The following is a 20311-nucleotide window of genomic DNA, read 5'->3' as shown; positions in this document are numbered from 1 at the left end:
GTGCTTGAAAAAATATGCAGGCCAAGTCCCCCATGTCACCAAATGGTCCAAGCGCAAGGTACATGGGCAGGATTCTAGTCTACGGCAGGATTGTTGCATCATCGGAGTTGCCAAATTTTGGAAAAAGGTGTGAACGTCCTCCAATCAAAAGAACACAGACCACCAAGTTCAACAAATCACGACTAGCAAATCAAGCCACAGATCAAAGCAAAAAGCGTGCCCCAAACCCTTACATATCCTTGGAAACTGCCAAACTAGTGTTGAAACCTCTTGTTAGTGTTCGAAAAGGAAGGAAGGAGCTAGACTTCGCGCGTGATTGGAGGCAGAGCGTAATGCAAGAAGCCTTCCTAAAATCCATGCAAAACCACTGCGCAACAAAGAAAATCGCCAATGCATGTGCCAAAACCGCAAGGAAGCACAAAAATAGGAAAATAGGTGTGCGTCTTGATGGAGGAAGGGCCTGTATAGAGATTCAAAGTTGAGGCTACGGAGACTCCAAGACGGGCAAATATAAACCCATAAACCACGATCTGCTATATATTGAATTCCAATGAATGCGTTGTCCCATAGCGTCTCTCAAACAAAGAAAGCACGAGATCAGTAGTGTCAAAAAACACGGCCCAATCCTTGTTGAACGCAAAGAACCACCTCCATGCAAAAACCAATGGCGTGAGACAAGCTACCAATGAAAACATTGATCCACAAAGCACGTGGGGTGGGAAACCATGGCATGTCCCTCCCAACCTCCAAACCGCAAATCTTCAATATGGAAGCTCGGTCTCCAACTAAACCTCGCTTCCAAAATCGTGCAATAACGTTAGACACATGACCATAGGTCAAAACGATGTCCAAACACGAAGTAAGAGGCGGAGCACAAAAGGTGGTGGTGCGCTTACAAAAAATGCCCCGGAATTTTGTTTGTAAAAAGAACTAACACAAAAAAATCCTCCAAATTATCTTTTGGAAAAAAGATAATCTCCACCTCAATTTGCATGCCTAGGTCAGAACCTAAGTGCAAAAAAAATTTACTTCAAAATTCAACAGCGGTGATGTCTGTTTGTGCTCAAAGTGCTCCGAAAAATAGTGACCCCTCAGATCTAATAAAAAATGTTAAAAGCTCATATCTGCAAAACGATGCCAAATCTCTCACGAACAAAATAGGGGCATAAAGATCTAGAGCTCTAATACCATGTTGAATTTGATGAAAGATCAACCGCACAATCACCTACATGCAAACACCTGTTACAAAAGAGAAATGTAAAAAGCTATGAAGACAGGAATTGCTAGATCAATAGATGAGACATTCTTGATAAGTAAAAAAGAGATTGTTATTATCAACAATGAATTAATCTCGATGAATGTTTAGAATGAGAGATTGTCCTTATAAAGCAGATCGAAACTCTAAAAAGGCCTAACCTAAGCTACATCAAAATAATTAATTATTAGATGCCTAAAGTTTAGCTTAAGCAACTAGAGTTAATTAGGAAATATCTAATTACTCTATCATTCAGGACATGAATCAATTAATGTGTTATATGAAAAGAAAAGTTTCAAAATCAAGGAACCTTACAAGCATGATATAATCAATGTTCCTACACCACCATAAAGAGATTGGACTATTGTCATGGCCAGTGTGAAAATGTGTGTGTAGAAAAACATGATCTAGGTAAGGAAGAAAGATATGAACTAGATAAGGAGGAATCCATATCACATTAGAGATCAACTTTGCTCAGGGAATACTTAACTTCTTGCTTGAATTCAAAACTTTTGTTTTCCAACATTATTATAGATGACTCTATATTTAATATTCAATTGATTAGCCACTACAAGAGATTGATGGAAGAGAAATACAACATAGTAGCACTAACAAAGTCAAACAATAAATATTCACCATCAACACTAGAATCGTAGTCAAAAGGGAAGCATCAAGTATTTCTTTTGATGTTCATGAATCTCAACCAAAAACCTAAGAGTATTATTGTATAGTTACAAATGACCTTACCAAAGTTGGTTTAAGAGACGATCCTGATTAGATTTATGTATCCAGTGTATTCAAACATTGTTAAACCATACTTATCAAAATGATGAGCAGAATGAGGATCAAAGACAAACTCAAAAGTGCTTCAAATTTTGAAACTTGAAAACTACGTATGATGATCATAATTAGAAAATAGAAGTTAACAACAATTGTGGAAAATGCTCCTAAAACCAAGAAGACTGATGAATGGGGACAACGCTAAAGCTATGAAGTTATTAGTAGATGGAGTAAAATATCATCTACTACCTATTATCACAAAATTAGACTCTACATATGATATATTCAAAGCTCTAGAAGATATGTTTGAGATCAACAACACCAGTAGAATTCTCACTCTGAAAAATCAACTCAATAATATAAAGATGAAGAAAGCAGAGACCATTGTGTCATACTTTATGAAGACAACAGAACTAAGAAACGAACTATTAACAAATGGTCACAACTATGATAGAAAAGAGTTAATTATGGTATCATTATATGGGTTACCTTTTTCATGGGAAAATTTTAGACAAGGAATAGGTGCTCATTCTGAACTCCCCAAATTGGATTGATTAAGAGTTGACTACATTCAAGAAGAGTGTAAACAAAAAACTAGAGGAATTGACATGGAATCCACAAATGAAGACATTCAAGCTCTCACCACCAACTTAAAGAGGAAAAAGGGAGAAGAATGACAAACAACCATTCAAGAAAAAGAAAGACCTTTCTCAAGTACAATGTTTTAGATGCGACAAACATGGTCATGTACAAGAAGATGTCTTGACAGACTCAAACATCAAAGCTTCCTTCACTAAAGTCAATAACTTGAATTTAGAGAAAGATCTATTCTAAAGAGCTTCAAATCATAAATTTTGTAAAATTCCAAATTAACAGGGAGTTCCTTATCATCTACACCAAACCTCTAGCAAAATAAAAGTGGATTGCTCCCAAGGTAAACTTGGTCTACTATAATTACTGAGAAGAATCTCATTACTGGGAAGTCTCGGGATATTTTATTATTGTACTAATGAATTACTTATTAATAAAAGTTATTTCATTTAGGCCATGTGTACATTGTGAAGAAGTGACAACTTTTAAATGATTATAACTTGTATTTGCAAAAGTTATTAATAGGTGACGATCTTACAATAGCTTAATTTTCTATTATGTGGATATTCATAAGCATTATGAGAATGTGTGTGCACATACCTTATGAACATTTTGAGTATATGGTGAATGTTATGCAAATTTATGTTTAGGGGGCCATTACTCAGTACTTGGTGAATATCTAGCAAGTCAACATTCAAGAGGCCATTGCTCAAAGAGTACTTGGTGAATGTCAAATGAGTTGACATTCAGGAGACTGTTACCCCCAACATCTTTACTCTAAATATTTGGTGAATATGATATGTTGATACTCAATAGACCAATACTCATGATATCAAATATGATATCCTCAAAATTTTTACTTTTAATATTATGTTGAGATAATATTTCTATGTTTATCGTCCCTAACTAAGAGGAAGTGTTAATGTTTTATAGTGTCATTCAGATCAAAAATAAAATGTAAACCTAAAGAACATTTCCTTGGTTAAATGTTATTATAGATATAATTGTATAGATATGTTAAATACACACACGCACACACATTAATATGTAATCTCAAAAAAGTTTACACACACACACACGTGTGTGTGTGTGTACCATGTTTACTATTTCAAGTTTCTTATGGCAATCTATCTCCTATGGGCCCTTTCCCTTGATTTGATCGATGTCCACATCATTCTTTGGAGACCATGTTACAGTCATTGGTTGAATCAAGATAATGGCATATGAAATGTCATTACGTGACTTTAGCAATTCAATTTTATGGATCTTCGCTATTTTGTTTTATCCTTCCTATATTAACCATCATATTTTATCCTTCCTATATTAACTATTGTATGGGGCTTTGGAAAGTTTAGAAAAAAATTGCATAAACCATAATGTGTCACATGAAGTGGCAAATCAAATCGAGTGCATGGGATATTTTAATATCTTTTGTTAAAACTTTTCATTTAGTTATCCGCCAATATTGATGGGTCGCATAAAGGGTTGTGCGATTTGACATGAAATGATAAAGGTATAATATAGAAAGAAAATCTTCCTATTCTAACCTAAGGGGTGATGTACCAAAATAGAGTGTTCAAACCAATCTCTACCCATACATGCACTTTTGAACCATCATGACACCAAAAGATATACACATCCACACTTGTTTTAATCTAACAATCACATGCAGATCAAAAAACCCAAATAAATGACACAAGGAGGATGAGATTCACTTATATATCATTCATAGGTCAAAGAGATACAATTATGCAAATTGCAGATAGCCACAAAACATTGAAGAAAGGCAAATAGATCTTACATAGTTATCAATGGTTGAAGGGGATAAAGTAGGATGTCATTAGGTCTAGAGGCAAAGGGGATTTACAGTGAGCTTGCAAACCAATATCAGAGAAACAGAGAAGAGTTGACAATAACCCTTTGAAAGGGTTCAAAACTTGCTTTTGTAGTTGAAGTATAACTGAGAAACTTCCATTGGAAGCCAAAGCAAAACTACCATCATTAAGATAACCATGAAGATTGAGAAAATCTTATTTTGGAGAAGACCCAGATGCAAGAAAATCCAATATTTTGCTCAAAAGAACGACCCTGAGAAAATAGATGCGATGGTCATTAATGCATAATTGGGTAGATGGATAACTAGGTGATGAGTGCATGCTCCTTTTACATTTACTAGGCATGGGGATGTTGAAAGCAATCTACAAACGATCAAAAATCTGATCCACCATTAAAAAGTTGTTTCTTCTTCGCTACCAGCACACCAAGTCAGATGTATCAATAAGTCAATCATATTCAACGTTCATTCATGTACCTTCCTGCAATTCCATTGCACGAAGACCCCTTTTCCTTTTCCAGCTCGGACAAGTGAAATACCTTCATCATGGTCAACTCAAGATTCTACAATCCTATGATTGTCAATCTATCTTAACATTAGGCCCCCCTTGAAGTCTCTTTACGATCTTATGATTGCCCCAATGCTACGACTAACCCTTTGCCTTCGTGTCTTCAGAAGACCTCTTCAACTACACTTACGATCTTACGACAACCACATATTGTAAGATTGTAACCCTTCTTACCATCTCCTGCGACCATATGCTTCTACAATGTTGTGATAGTTGCGTATCATAACATCGGCGGCCTTAGCAATTGACTCTACAATCTTACACTGGATCGTAAGATCGTAGCACAAGAACATGATCGTATTATCGTAGCTCTAACCTTCACCTTTTATTATTTGAGTAAATGGGACCCACGGGGGACACATGTCGAGACCTCGCTATGTCGCATGAAATAACTACCTTGCAACTCCGCAGTGACAACCGCGGATGATCCTTGATCTGACGATTAGTAAAATGCACTAAAGGAACTAGCCCACACCTTACATAGTCATAATCTCAACCAATGAGAAACCAACAAACTGCCTACGTGTTCTAACAATTGCTTGGCTGCTCTAACAGGAAAGGCTCCACCGAAATCCACGTGTCAAGCCGTCGCTATGTCACATAAAATAACTCCCTTGTAACTTTGCATAGCAACATAACGACAACCATAGATCCGCCATCATCTGATGGAGAAAGCAGTAACTAAGAACGTGCAGCCCACCAAACTAACCATGTCAAAGACTCAACCAATGAAATGCCTATCGTATGCCCGCTCAATCTGACTCATCACCTTGTCACATTGCGGCCCACCAAACTGACTTGGACCCACACACACGCAACGCAATGTTGCTTTGTCGCATGAAATAAAGAACGAGCACTTCTACAAAGCGATAAAGCGATGGTCGTGGATTACGAAAAGATTTGATAGCGGGTGAAATGCGAGCCCGCAAAGATATTAAATCATGCCAACACTTAGGAAAAAGGGGAATAACCTAAGGTTTTAGTATAAAGTATTTGTGTCCCATTTTATTTGAATTTTCAAATATGTGAACGTTACTATGTTTGAATTCAAATATGGCAATTTTGGTGGGAAGGTAAAAATGACCAACAAAGACCACAAAGGATTCAGGGGAGCATACAGAGCTTAGCATTTTCCCTCTTTCTCAATTCCCTTACCGAAGAACTAATATACAATAAGAAATGGCACAATTTCCAATTTTCTAGAAAATACACAAAAATAGAAATATGCAAAGAGAATTTGCAAGAAATAACATTTTGGTGCTCTCTATGTGGTGCAAGAGCACCTCAAATATTCAAGCAACAGTTGAAGATTATAAAGACCGCACAGATCCTCAAAACAAATCAGAAGGAAGGAATGTATAAACAAGGTCATCAAATCAATTGGGCAGTCTTGGAACCTATAATGATGCTAAAATAATATTAGGTCTTCAAGATAGGTTTAGGTATAGGAAAGAGTTTAATGTTTAATAAAACCATTGTATGGCTTTCAAGTTCAAACATTAAATAAAAAAAGGTAACAGCTGGTTTAGAGGGAAGTTTAGGTTGTAATAATTTTAAAATACCCAACTCAACAATAATAGTTGGTTGGAGTCAATTATTATAGGGTGTCTTATAAATTGGAAAGAGTCTCTGATGTAAAGAGGAGAGAAAAATATTGGAAGACTGGTATGTACGGACTCGTGAACAGCAATATTAAAACTTAGATGTTCTGCAACTCAAATTGCATATTGTGGTCTGCAAACTAATTGGTTGGCTCTACAAATGCATTAATAAGGTTTCCTTCATCATTCCAAATTTTTCAAGTACTTTGTTGATAAGTTTCATGTTATTATAAGTTTGTTGTTACGCCTGTTGCAGAACCAGTAGACTTCTCTTAATTATTTATTTGTTGTAGTAGGTTTTAAAGGAAATGAAGATCTTTCCATGAAGATGAAGGCCTGATACTCATGGAAAGAGTTATTCTAACATGTATGATATATTACTAACCAAGCACGTGCAGAATTAAACAAGATAGAGATTCTACCCAAACAAAGGGTTTATTTGCTGATTGGAGACATTAAACAATGTACATGTGAAGGTGAATTCATTGTTAGTTGGGATTGGAAGTGTGTGTGATCAAGTGATTGAGAAAGCCCTAGTTCAAGAGTAAGAAGTGCTAGGAGGAGTTTGCCATATGGTTCCTTTTTAAATTGTATTGTTTATTATTTGATTGTCATTATTGTGATTGCTCCTCATCACTATGAAATCTTTTATATGATACTCAAGAATCAAAAGGTGTAGCCTAACACTCAAAAAGAGAATAAAAGCAAAGAAGAGACTGCATAATTAACTTAAAATAAGAGAATCAATAAAAATGGGCTTAAACTGTCACCATGGAACAATCAATATTTCTCAACATGCGGATATAGAAAAAGCCAAATTTAAACCAGATAATTCGGGAGAAGCATATCAATGTTTATGGTAATGACCTACAAAATACACCATCATTTCTCCTTCTATAAAAAAGACACAATGTCCGTACCAGCAACATAATTTGACAACATACCAAAATATTTAACTTCAAATATTGTTTGTGTAAGATAAGTCCTATTGCATTCTAAACTAATACAATGGCAGTTAAAACAAAAAAGTGTTTATTGAAGTATTCTTCATTTTCTAGCTGAACATTATAACTAGTAGATCTAAGAGTTGTCCCATTCTCTTCCTCTTTTTAAACTTTGCCCATGTAGACAACTTCTATAAATATCTGACATCTGTTTTGCCATGCTGCTTGGATTTGTGCAAATTGCTGATAACATCCACTACCAAGATATTATTTTTATCCTCATGCATTTTTAGCTTCAGGGGATAGAATTGCCAGTGCTCATTTTCCACTTGCAGACTTGTAGTTAATAATTTTCTAAAAGTTTGATGCTGTTAACCCTCCATTTGTGTGCTACCACCAGTTCATTACAACAAATGATTTTTCAATCAAATTACTTAAATACATTTCTGATGCAACTCCAATCATCTGCTATCAGGACTTCTCCATCTAAAGCAATATTAGTGCTTAGTTGCCTTCTACATGCAGTGTCCCACAAATTTACTCGCTTATCTCTCCTAACACCTCGTCTTCTGGGCACATTGCATTTTCTTGGTTTTGACAGTTTTGGATCAACAGTTGCAACATTTTTTCTTGATACTCTTAAGGCCTTCTAGTCACTCTACAGAAAATCCAATACGCTGAGGAGATTTATTCATGAGATTGCTCTACAACTACAGTTTATATTGCAATAAACTCCAAAGCTGTGTCTACATAAGCCTGTTGCATTAGGGATATGGTATCCTTTCCCTGTTTCACATTCCTCGAATATCATCCTTTATGGCTTTCAGATCCCTAAGAAGATATTTGTGTTCAGAATCAAGTACATAGAGTTCATGTTGGGTAGTAATCAGATCTTCAAGATAAAACCATGTTCAATCCATATTTTATCAACCATCTTAAATACCTTTATATTTTTTTTCAAAGCCCCAGCAGAGTGCAACTGAATTGAGCAGAGTAATCAAACCACAAACAGCCTTAATCGTGCTCAACCTTGGTGTTAGTCTTTTAAGCTCTGGTCTTTGGGTAACATTTTCTAATTTTGATTACTGAAATCAAGGGTTTGATCCACCACATCCTTGAAAAATACACTGCTGGATAAATGTTTTCTCAATGTAGTCTCAAACTTTCACTCCTTTGGGTCTATTGTGCATTAAGCCAACAAATATCTACAAGTACTTAATCACATTGTAGATATTGGTCTTGCTTCCAAGGGGCATTTCTTCTTCATAACTCATGCCAAATCAGGCACATGCTTTGAGATTTGCAACTGCTTTAACAAATCTAGATCTGTTTCCAGTTGCACTAACTAGACAACTATTTTCCTACACTCATGTCCATCTCCTGGCTCACAACCCAAAAGGATAATCTTGAACATGCTCTTGGCTCTTGGAGGATTCCTCTATTTCCCATAATTGTTGCTCTAGATCTATTACCGATACTTCTTTACCAGAATTTTTTGTTTTACTATTGCTAAAGATGTCTTCTTGAATCCCTTGAGCATGAGAAGATCCCTAGATGAAGTGGTTGCTTTCTTTCCTTCCTCTTCATCACCCTTTTTGTCACTGGGGGGAAGATACTTCTGTCTTCATTCCCTTGAAGCAACCATGAGACTACGGAGGGTTCAATGATCAATCTCTCTCTTCGTAGGTCCAATCCATCATTGATCTTCCTTCACTGTATTGACTTCCTCCAAATGTGAAACAATTTTTTCTGATCTCTCTATGACTATATTTCTTATAAGGTAATGACTGAGCTGCTTCATAATTCCTACAAGTGCTGAATTCCCCTCTTTCAATGTCTTAAATCGAAGGTTGACTCCACATTACCAACTCTTGGATTTCTAATACACCTGATGTTTTAGTTGAAACTTGAAACAGAAAATTCAAATGAGATGGCAGTACCTTGTTGTGTTGTAGGAGTCAAAATCACTTTGAGCTCAACAATCAATAAATCCATCACCGATCATGGCAGACGAGCTTCAAAAAGCACTGACACTTTAACCCTTTTCTTTACTATATATTTTTGATGTCTAATACAGATTCCCTATTGACTGAGATGAGATAGTACACCCATTATGTGATCATGTCAAATTTGAGAGTTCTATACACAGCTACACACTACCCATGAAGTGCATTGCTGCTTAAACATAACCATCATCAACAAGTCTTTTCCTCCAATATGCCTGGCATGCAAACAAACATTCAGGGGCACATGATCTGGCAGTAAAATGACAGGGGTAGCCCTTTCTTATTAGCATCTACCTTTTTACATGTTTAAGTTTTCATAATTACTTCTTGATCTCCAAGCCATTTAGCCTTCCTTCTTAGACAAGAGTGATTAACTCTATGAGATGTTAAGAAAAACATGAGCAGATTTGTACTTCAAGCACACAAGTATGTCTCTGTTTCCTTTCTTAACTTTGATATGTCACGTTGTAGCTTTTGAAGCATTCTACCACCAATTTTAGGCACAATAACTGCTACATATCATTCATGCCGCTACCAACTCAAGTGCGACCACAAGGTTTCTCAAATCTCTAGATTGTAACATAGAAAAATATACTATATCAACAGACTTTATTTGTAACTGCAACATCTACCACCTTGTGTTGTACTGTGAGAGCCTCATATTGTAGATACACTCGTCATCTGCACACTGACCATGTGCTTCATGTCAATCAAAGTGTGACTAAATAGGTAGGGATTCAGTGGACTGACAAGAAAAATCCTTCATTACCAGGATTTTGTGGAGTGAAATTGTTTAGCAGCAAAATTAGTGGATGTCAACATAATGCAAATAATGTTCTCAAAGAATGAATAGGAGGGAAGACAAATCGTGCATAGATTCAAAGGTGTCACCAGAGTTGAGCAGTGAAAGTTGCTAGAAAATAATAGTCAGTCTTTTTATAGAGGAATTGGGGAAAATGAAATGATAGTCAGTTTGGCTTACCAGTCACTGTCATTTCTAACTGTGAACTAGATTTCTTAAGAGTTGTTCTTCAACATCCTCTCGAAGTGTTTAGACTATCAATTGAGGTCCTCTACATCCATTTACCTGCAAACCAGAAATCAAACCAAGTAGTTAGAACTTGGAGTTATCAAGTCATGCTATCACATTATCACAACAAAATTAAGTATTGAATTTCATGTCTTCAACATAGTTACAATAAAGTTAACCATGTCTCTACATGACAATCTTTAATTAATGGTTTATATAGGATCATCCCTTGATCCCCATGACATTCCAATAGTTCTTCCCATAGTTTGCGGACTTGGAGAGTACTCATCAAGCCCAAAACTTTCAACTCGGCAAAAAGTCTGCATGTACTCTGCAATTTTGGAAGTACTAAAAACTAAAATCTCTTAAAGAAACATATTTTTTGTAAAGTTCAATTACAAAATGTAATTAAGTAGAAATTGACATCTCAATAGAGAAAATGCATAGTTTTATAGCACTAACAACATGTGAAAAATGCATCTTAACCAGCATTTTACCTACATCAACATTTTTACCTACAATTTTTTACATCTATGAAACCACGAGAGTTAGAACTTGTGGGTTGCCCCACCAAAAAGAATAGGAGTACTCGCAAAGTTTGCAAATTACGGTTCTCCCTACTGATTTTTAATATTAATGAAAAGCAGAAGATAACCCTGTTTGCAATGGGGTGCGCTCAATTATAAAAGCAATGGACTTCCAAAGAAGAGGCCCAAGTTCAAACCACCAGTAAACATGATAAAGACTTAACTAAAATACTACATCCAATGTATTCGGTATGGCAGACCCTTATAGATGAGGCCTAGTGCAAGTCCAAGGAAATTCAATGGATGAATAACAAAAATTGAAAAATTCCAACATATGTATTGGTGATTTGCAAGGACGGGTCTGTTGGTGCACAATTTGACTATGTCCAACTGTGTTTCAATCCCATCCTTTTATGTGTTTTAACCCTGTTATTCCCATCATAGATAACCAATGCGGTGTCAGAAGTTGCTTAGGTCTCAAAGATTCAAAGTATGGATATTTTATGTTAAAATTTCCAATAATTATGTTAAATGTTTGAGCTTTCAAGTTTCCCTTCTTCATATGCCTTTCTACCAACTCTTTCTTGTTCCTTTGCTCCCGCTGAGATGTCAAACTATCCCATTTCAACATACTTTCAATCCATTCCCAGCCTCCATCCCTTTCCTCCAACCCCACTCTTTTACATTGCCAATGTCAGAGTTTTAGGCATCCTCTTACCAAAATGTTTTTCATCAAAACTAAGTTATCTTCCAAAGTTAAAGTTCTGACCATCCCTTTACCTAGGAACCTTTTCCTTAGTATTTCTCATCTGTGACTTGCAATTTTTTCTTTAATATACTTTTTAAGTGTAAAGATGCAAGAATACTTCTAATGTGGTACAAATTATGAGTATCCCCAACATTTTCACTCCACTGTCTTATCAAAATCCTTATTCAGACTTGCCATATTTTCATACCTTAAGGGTTTGAATTACTTGGTACATCCACTTCCTCAAACCCTAATAACTCCTCCAATTCCTCAACCCCTAATAACTAACTCCATATGTACTTTCGGAGTAAAAGATGTGGAGACATCCTTGCTTGTTTACTTTAAGCATGAAGTATGCTACACACCTAATCTGACTCCCCATGAAAGGAATTGGCTGTAAGGTATCTCTAACCACCACTCCTTGAAACTCCAACTCACTTGCATTTTACATCGCTCGCACCAATATACCTCCATGCATGACCCAAGGTACCATTAATGACATGAATTAATGTCACAACTACTCTAGAAGGTTTTTTCCCACCCAAAACAACTGCAAATTCACATGTAGATTTTGCTATACAAGATGGGGAATGCCATGCCCTAGTTAAGGCAATGGCTACATTTTTTATATGGATGGTTTCCATGCAAGCTCTAGGACACCATTTTTGTGGAGTTCGCTATTTTATGCCTCATCCATTTACCACCAATACCTCCTTGATTTCCAAAGCAATAGGATAACCAACAAAGCATCATATATGCTAATTTGTTTCCAAATAGGTTAATTATTTCACATTTCCAAAAGATTGCAAGCCATAAGAGCTTCTAGTGTTTTAATTCTTGCAAAAACGATCACCATTAAAGCAAAAAATGTTTGTATATCTCAAGGAGGTCAATATTGTAGATTGTTCCAGCAATTGAATGTCTCCACAATTCCATTTGTGGATTTTTTAAAAGTTCTAGCTAAGGGTTTCCTCTTGCCAGTTTTTGGTATGTATGTAATCAAAATTACATGAGTGTAACAACACTCTAAATGGTTACAAGCTTTGTAATGGTCATTTCTACATTGCATATGAATTTCTACGATCTAGGATGGATTATTAAATATGCTCATTTTCTTGATATCATTATTTGTGGTGTGTGTGTGTGTGCATAGCTTATAGTGCTTTCTGATTTTCATTTGGTGTTCATCATGATGACCCAATGAATGTAATGTTTCGTTCCAAGATTGGCACTCAAGGATTGAAGTTTTTTTGCCTAACTATGCACAGACTTGGAGTTTACTATGGCCGTACAATGATGTAGGTTTCTCCAAGTGGGAGACTATTGTCGTTTCACCTTGTTTGTTGTCTCCATACGGTGACTTATGGCAATGGAGTACAGACTAATATTAACCATGCATGAGCTTAGCCAATACCCCTCTTCTTAGACCGCATGGTGTGAATTGTGGGAAGCTATACGATAACTTGAGAAGTTTGTTCGGTAATTTCAGTTGACCGTATCGTGGACAAAGTTTGTGTTTGTGGGAACAAGCTAGCACAAGCTAAGACTTAGTGAAATAGGGTGAGCTGCAAAAACCCATACAATGATGGGGCTAGACTGATCACACAATGTGAATGTGTACGAAATAACAAGGATACGATATGGTGGATAGGGAAGGATGTATGGAAGAAATTTGTACGGTTTGAGTATTACAATAAACGCAGAGATTTATAATTACCTCTGATCCAAATGAAATAGACACTGAAGATTGCATACGCACAAAAGATCAATTTGGAACCAAACAGAGATTATACAAATAGTGATGGTGCTCCGATTTGCCAGATCCAAGCCAAGCAATATCCCAATAGAATAGGGTGAGGGTTGAATCCCACCAAAGCCAGAATAGCCAAGTAGGGAAGATCTTTCACTTCCGAAACGGCAAACAATGGAGAATCCCAACTAGAATTCTCAATACAAAGAAAGAATAATCTAAATCGCATGACAACTACTACCTACATGTCATGCTTAAATACCCTTCAAAGGAACTTCTGCAAGTCTACAAAGACAGCCGATGGCAATACCTACAGAAACAATTAAAATAAAAATGGGTCTAAGATATACTAAATCATACTAAATCAATCGGCCCATAAACAATGCTTTGATTATTTACTTATTTTATTGCGGGAACATTACAGTCCTTCCATCCCAAAATTTTCTTGTCCTCAAGCAAATGCAATGTCGAATGTTGAAGAATGTGTTCACCTTCCCAAGTCGAGTCATCCAACAGCAAGTGTTTCAAGCATACTAAGTGTTCCCTCAAGGTACAGTTTCGCAATCTTCTCCCATACATCAATGATCTCGATCCATTCTAACATGAGCTTCCCTTCTTCATTGAGTGGCGGAAGATCTGTGGTTACTGTGATGTTTTATCCCACGGGTTTCTTCAGGCAAGAGACATGAAAGACATTATGGATGCAACTCCCTTCTAGAAGTTCCAGTTCATGGGCAACTTCACCGATACGACGAGTTACACGATAAGGACCATAAAAACGTGGTTGGAGCCTGAGATAGACCAAGTCTCCCACTTCGAAACTTCTCTCAATTCATTGTTTGTCAGCATAGATCTTTTGTTGATTCTACGCCCTTTGTAAGTTCTCCTTCAAGAATCTCAAGATGTCTTGCCCTTCCTAAAGCCAGTCCCTCGCCCTTGGTGTGCGGCTATCACCCAGTACCGTGTCAATAAATGAAAGGGGCCATACCCGTATAGTGCTTTGAAGGGTGTCATCCCAATAAACATGTGATAAGTTGTATTGTAACAGTATTCTCTCAGATGCATCCATTTGACCCATGCCTATTGTTCTGCCAAAACGTAGTTCTAGAAGTAGCCTTCCAACTACTGGTTCCCAATCTTCGTTTGTTCGTATGTCTGAAGGTGGTAGCTAGTACTTGGCAACAATTCTATTCATGCCAACCAAAACAATTTTGTCCAGAAAATACTATAAAACCATCCCTATCACTAACAATGTTTCGAGGTAATCCATGCAGACAAAAACCTTCTCTAAAAAATAAGTCGACTACCTGTGCAACCTAGAAATTTGAGGAGATCGAAAAGAAGTGTGCCTACTTCGTCAATCTGTCAACCACCATAAAGATGCAATCCTTTCCATTTACCTTAGAAAGTCTAATGATGAAGTTCATAGAGATACTTTCCCACTTTTGTTCTACTATCAACAAGGGTTGCAATAGCCCAACAGGTAAAGTGTGTTTGAAATTGTTTTGCTGACAAATTGCACATTCTCATGCATACTGCAAAACATTACCTTTAAGTCCCTTCCACGAGAACCTCTCCTTGAGTTGTCTATAGGTTTTGAGAAACCCCGAGTATCCGACAAAGGGTGAGGCATATATTTCCTTTAGGATTTTCTGCTTCAATTTAGGTTCACGCACTAAGAATATCCAATCCTTATAGTAATGATGTCATCCACCACCTTATATTGGGCATCCTGTGTGTCGTCGTCCATTAGCTTACATGAAAATGTGCTTTTGGAATATTCCACCAATAAGTATGCTTTCCAATCAGCTGAAATCTAAGACAGTAAGTAAATGGCAGGTTTTCTTGGCAAAGCATCTGCAACCACATTGTTCTTTCCCTTCACATATTCAATGGCGAAATGAATCTTAGCCATTTTTGTTGTCTCTCATTCAAATCTCGTTGCTCCAAAAAATATCTCAAATTATTATGATTGGTACAGACAACAAACTTGGCACCCACCAAATATTGTTGAAACTTGGTCAGGGCATGCACAATAACCAACATCTCTTTGTCATAAATGAAATATAGGTGCTCAGCTTGTGTAAGCTTTCGACTCTCATAGGCTATGGTTTGTCTTTCCTGCATCAATACCATGCCAATGCCCACTCCAGTTGCATTACACTCCAGAATGTATGGTTGAGTGAAGTCAGGTAAGGCAAGAACCGGACAAGTACTCATTACATCTTTTAACTTATGAAAAGTGTGTTGTGCCCTTCCATTCCACTGGAAGGAGCCTTTCTTAGTCAGACCTGTTAATGGTGCACTGAGTTAAGAAAATCCTTTTACAAACCTTTCATAATAACTGCACAGTCCAAAGAACCCTTGCAACTTTGAGAGAGATTTTGGTGAGGGGCAATCAAGGATAGCTTGAATCTTCTTCAGGTGAACCTGCACTCCATATTTACTGACAATGTGCCCTGGGTACAATATTTTTGTCATTCCGAATTCACACTTGGATTGCTTGGCAAACAGGACCAAGCCTCCATGATCCCTAGGGGCAATTGTTTGTTGAAGATGAAATTCGTGCAAGACTGAAAAGTAGCTAGTGCATTCATTAATCCGAACGGCATGACCAAGAACTCGTAATGCTTGTAGTGACAACAAGAAGCCGTCTTCTCCACATCTCCTTGTATGTGGATCCGATGGTATCTGGAACAGAGATCTATTTTAGAAAAATAAACCGCACCATGCAGCTCATCCAATAATTCATCGATCCTGGGAATAGGGTATCTATTTGTTATTGTCTTCTTATTCAACGCACGGTAGTCCGCACACATGCGCAACGTCCCATCCTTTTTTACCAATACTATTGATGGTGCAAAAGGGCTAGAGCTAGGACGGATCCATCTTTTCTCAAGCAGCTCCTGAATCATCTTCTCGATCTCATCTTTGAATTTTTTGGGATGGTGGTATGGTGTGGTGATAACTGATTTGGCACTAGCTTCCAACTCGATGGTATGCTCAAAACCACAATGGGGAGGTATGCTAGGAGGGATGTCTATAAAAACTTTATCAAGGGTACTCAAGATAGTCTGAAGATCATAATCTTGACGGGGTGTTCATTATCCTTTTATTGGTTCTATTGAAACCAAAGAATGTGCAACCCATGCAATGTCATCATGCCAAAAAATGGCCTCTGTCCACTGTGCCGAAACTTCCTTTGGTCCCTTATTGGCCATCCCATGAAGAACAACCTTCTTTCCATCGACAACAAAAGTGGAGTCCATCCGCTTGAAACACTATGTATTTGTCTAGTGTCTTCATACACTATATGCCCAAAAAAACCTCCATTTCATCCAGGTCCACTATAAAGAAATCCTCCGTCACAGTGTGATAAGCCATGGTGATACTCAGTTGGGGAACAAGGTGTGTGTAGGGTAAAAGTTTTGCTACGGCGACGTTGACCTGGAATCCTATGTGTGTCTCTATAGGTAGACCTCTTCTTTTCTTTATGAAGTTTAGAGTGGCTTTGCTATCAAGCATCACGATGACTCGATGTCGTTGAAGAGTTCCCCGTACTCGGAATACCGTACATCTCGAGCTCCCAACAAGGGCGATGGTTCCTCCACGCCATACCAATGCATCAATCCTTTATACCATTCAAATTAACTATTTTGGAGTCCTAAAGGTGATCATCCTCTGTGGATAGATTCTCCTAATTGTCCTCATCATCAAACATGACTTCAATGTAGTGTATTTTCCCTTTACCGAGGCATCTGTGCCCAGGTTCCCAAGGCTCCTTACAATTGAAACATAATTTCTTCCTTTCGAGGTCATGTCTGGTAGCTTCGGCAAAGATTTGTTATCTTTGTCCCTTGGAAATACTGGCAGTTTGGAGTGGGAGTAACCTGGAGAGGATGATGTCGATAATGATGCCATGCTTTGCACCTTTTCTATAGCCTCCAAAAGGGTGGCAAGATTGAAACCTTTTACCCAACCCCACAGTGGTTCTGTCATTTCGTCCATGAGCAATATCTATCTCCTTTCAGAAATGTCCGTAACCAAAACAGAGAGTTTTTGAAATTTTGTGATGTACTGGCCGACCGATCCAATTTGCCTTAATTGTGTCAACTCTTTAAAATTATGTTCCAAATCTTTACCATCAAACCAATCTATCAATCTTTCAATGAATTCTACCTAAGTATTTACTTGGTCATGCCCCAACGTAATAACGCCATGATGCCACCATTCATGCACCACTCCCTCCAAGTGGAGTGTTGTTGTAGTAGAGAATAAAGTAATATTGTATTTAACACTTGTTAAGCTTGAGCGAGTTGGGTAGTTAGGCGGTGAGGGAATGTGTCGGTTGGTCTTCTCAATCAACCGACTCTTTTATAAGCACTTGGAATATTAATAATGTACTCATGATATTTTGGTATAAATAAAGTAAATCATTCTCTCGCCATTCTAATATTGTGGTAGTCAAGTACATGCTATGTTATTATTTTGTAGGCATATATCTTGTTATCCTATTAATGTAAGTAGTATTTCCATTCTACATTTTGGCATCGTTGCCTAAGTCCGAACTCGGAGGTCATTGGCAAGACAAGATGGAGTAATAGGAAGACCATTCCTGCCACGTATACAAGTAACAAATAGTGACGGAGAAGTGGAAATAACCAAAGAAGATCAGTTGACATGCAATTTGGTGACAACTTGAAATGTTGTGGTTGATCAATACGTGCAAAGGGAAGCCTATGAGAGAACAGTTCCTGAGGGCATGGTACGTGATGAACTTTCAATGCCACCAATAGTGTACGATCTATTGGGGCAGATTCCTTGCCTATTGGCATGAAACTTGTTACATGTTGATGAAGAAAGAGTTGAGACAGTAAGGGAATGGAGGAGGCAACAAGTACTCCAATAGTTTTCTGAAAGGATGTGGGTACATATTTTAGAAGAGGGTGATAATTCCAGGAAGGGAAATAAACACAACAAATTCATGCCCTTGATTCCAAACAAATATCTGAGGTAGGTACCAAAGGAAGAAACCAAGGAGGAAGCAGTCGTGAGGACATTACAACAAAAATAGGAGAGGCGTCGTTACTTGAGGGGGTAGGAGGACCCCACTTGGATCCAAGAAGGGCTGATTGAGCATACAATCGAAGGAATAGCCAATTTGGCTATCTCCAAGACACTAGGAAGGAAGTTAAGGTGTAGAAACCCAGAGACCCTGGCAAGAAAAGAACTTCAAGAGGAGCAAATTGTTGTGAGGTTCTCACACCATCGCCCCAAAAAACTTTGGGGCCCCCCTCGCTTTTTTTTTTATTGCCTCGGCAATAGTTTTTTGAAGTTGTCCAAAAGTTTTTTTTGAGTTTTGAAGATTTTGAGCTTTGGATGCCTTCAGGCCAGTGAGAGAGACTTAGCTTATTTTCACCCAGTTTCACTTGATTTTCCAGAGCAACCAATTTCATCATTAGGCCGGATAAAATTCAACAGGCAACATTTGGCAGGATAAAATTGTAAATTTTGTACTTAAACGTTTTCTTTTGAAAATCCAGATATAATTGTATAAATTTGAATAATCTTTCAAAAGAGGAAATTTTGTTAGACTTGAGTTTTGGAAGATCTTAAATTTTTCTTTGGTGAAAATTTTAATTTTGTAGAAATGAGGCTAAATTGCAAAAATCGATTTTTGACCCTAGAGGCAATTTTATTTTATTTTGGTCTTCTAAATAACCTAGCAAAATCGATTTGGAGAAAAATTGCAAAAAATTAGCTTTAATAGATTAAAATTGCCTTGAAAACTTTTTGCCTTTAATGAAATTGGTAATTTAATATTGAAAAATGGCTTTTGGTTAGCCAAAATCCAATTTTAATGACGTATTAATTACTAAATCCTCATTAAATGAAAAATTTTAACATCTCCAAGGAACCATTTAATTTCCTTTTGCAATTTAGAACTAATTGGTAATTTTAAAAGGCAATTTTCCTTTTGGAAAAATTAAATTTTAGCTAAGTATTTAATTGTGGGCCATCACTTTGATTTAATTTTTGTTTTTTTCTCCCCTCCAAGTCCAAGTTGGCTGGCTGGGAAGATGTGGAGTTGGGTATAAGAGGAGGTCCTTCCCCCTTTCTCCCTCATTCCTCATTCATTCTTCTCCATGCTTGAGCGAGTTTTTTTAGTGAAGAGCAGATTTGGTGTTTGGCGACTTTGTTCCAAGGCAGATTTCTCCATTGTTTGGCAAATTTTCCTCTTGGAGCAGCTTTTGGTGATTGGCGATTTTCCTTGCAAGTGCAGAATTTTCTCCATTTTAGGCGATTTTTCTTGAGGGTAGATTTGACCCTTGTCTTTGGCAATTTTTGGTGGGAAGGCAGATTTTTCATGGTGTTGGCAATTTTACGCAAATTCTGATTTTTGCAAGAAGCTGTGATTTTTGGCCCTAGGTTGGGTAGTTTTATTTGGAGGTGAATTACATGATAAATTTCTGATTTGAAGTTCTTGAGGTCTAGTCCTAATTCCGAAAAGTTGTTTTACGATTATTGGTTAAGGTGAATTTTAATCATTTAGAGTTGAAAGGCATCCTTAAGCTGACATCCTTCTTTCGTTTTAGTCTAAGGATTGCTTCCCTTGGTTTGAAATGTCCCTTTTCTAATTTTGTATGATATTTCCAACCTTTAATTAGATCTTTAAG

General features: G+C 37.2%; 1 long non-coding RNA gene across 1 annotated transcript in view; it reads right to left on the bottom strand.

Moving 5' to 3' along the window:
* Nucleotides 1-10669, bottom strand: part of LOC149535258 (uncharacterized) — a 38413-nt gene extending 27744 nt beyond the window's left edge. Inside the window, exon 1 of the long non-coding RNA XR_016356753.1 lies at nucleotides 10562-10669. This is a non-coding gene — a long non-coding RNA (uncharacterized LOC149535258). The remainder of the gene's footprint in view (nucleotides 1-10561) is intronic.
* Nucleotides 10670-20311: the final 9642 nt, after the last annotated feature.

This window comes from Cupressus sempervirens, chromosome 10 (assembly GCF_028749045.1).
Source record: "Cupressus sempervirens isolate cs-2001-9-10 chromosome 10, ASM2874904v1, whole genome shotgun sequence".
Taxonomy (NCBI): domain Eukaryota; kingdom Viridiplantae; phylum Streptophyta; class Pinopsida; order Cupressales; family Cupressaceae; genus Cupressus; species Cupressus sempervirens.
Note: the sequence above shows the minus strand (reverse complement) of the source record. Positions and strands in the feature narration are given on the sequence as shown.